Source organism: Aplysia californica, unplaced genomic scaffold, assembly GCF_000002075.1.
Source record: "Aplysia californica isolate F4 #8 unplaced genomic scaffold, AplCal3.0 scaffold01091, whole genome shotgun sequence".
Classification (NCBI taxonomy): domain Eukaryota; kingdom Metazoa; phylum Mollusca; class Gastropoda; order Aplysiida; family Aplysiidae; genus Aplysia; species Aplysia californica.
In genome coordinates, this window is record NW_004798361.1 from 1 (window position 1) to 1,239 (window position 1,239).

The following is a 1,239-nucleotide window of genomic DNA, read 5'->3' on the forward strand; positions in this document are numbered from 1 at the left end:
CAAAGACACACACACACACACACACACACACACACACATACAGACATACGGAAAGAAAACTAACCAGAGCAGGCCAGGTGTGGCTGTTCAGATACAGGTCCATAGAGCAGGAAGAATAACAGAATGAGTTATTTTTCAGGGAACATTACTTTTGTATTATCAAGTCCACAGAACTGAAGGGAAAAACAGAAATTACAATGTTGCTGGGACCACTATATTAACATGTTCACATATTTTGGAAAGAATAACAAAAAATGCATTTTTTTTCAAGGATTTTCTTTTTCAGGCAAACAGCGTTGGAGAGAAAAACAGAATGTGCAGTTTATCGGGGAATAATGTAGTACTTTTATAACTTATCTTTTGGTTTCTGTTCTATTAGAGTTGCAATTTATTACGTTGAAATACAATACCTCATTAGTTTGTCAGAGATTAGGTGTCAGAATATTGTGAGAACGTATCTGTTCTCTTACATGACTTCGCGTGGAACCTGGAGAAGAATCACAGAAACTGATGTACAGAAAAATGGGGAAGACATGGAATAACATCAAGAGGCTAGCCCTCGAAAGATAAAGGCGGAGGGTGTTTGTTCGTGGCCTATACCCTGGTCCAGGGTGAGAAAGTGTTTATCCGTGGCCTATACCCTGATGCAGGGTGAGAAAGTGTTTATCCGTGGCCTATACCCTGATGCAGGGTGAGAAAGTGTTTGTCCATGGTCTATACCCTGGTGCAGGGTGAGAAAGTGTTTGTCCGTGGCCTATACCCTGGTGCAGGGTGAGAAAGTGTTAGTTCGTGGCCTATACCCTGGTGCAGGGTGAGAAAGTGTTAGTTCGTGGCCTATACCCTGGTGCAGGGTGAGAAAGTGTTTGTCCGTGGCCTATACCCTGGTGCAGGGTGAGAAAGGCAATGATGATGATGACATGACTACTGAAAGATTGGGATAAAATTATTTCCTTCCAGACAGATTCGGACTGCACTCAGATTTGAACCTGGACTATTTACATAACCAGCAGGCATCCAGTTGCTGAACAATGTTTTCTGTCACACAACACATGATGGCAACATGAGACAGAACGTGTCAACGTGAGTCAGGGGCGTCCTTGCACAAGGATTCTGATATTATGCCGTACATGTAAAACACATAATATGTTGTTGTTGGGTTTTTCAAATCCCTTTAGCTGCGAGCATTTCGCTCTTGGCAGCGCAATGCCTCCCTCAGGTAACCACATGTCCTTGTCATCA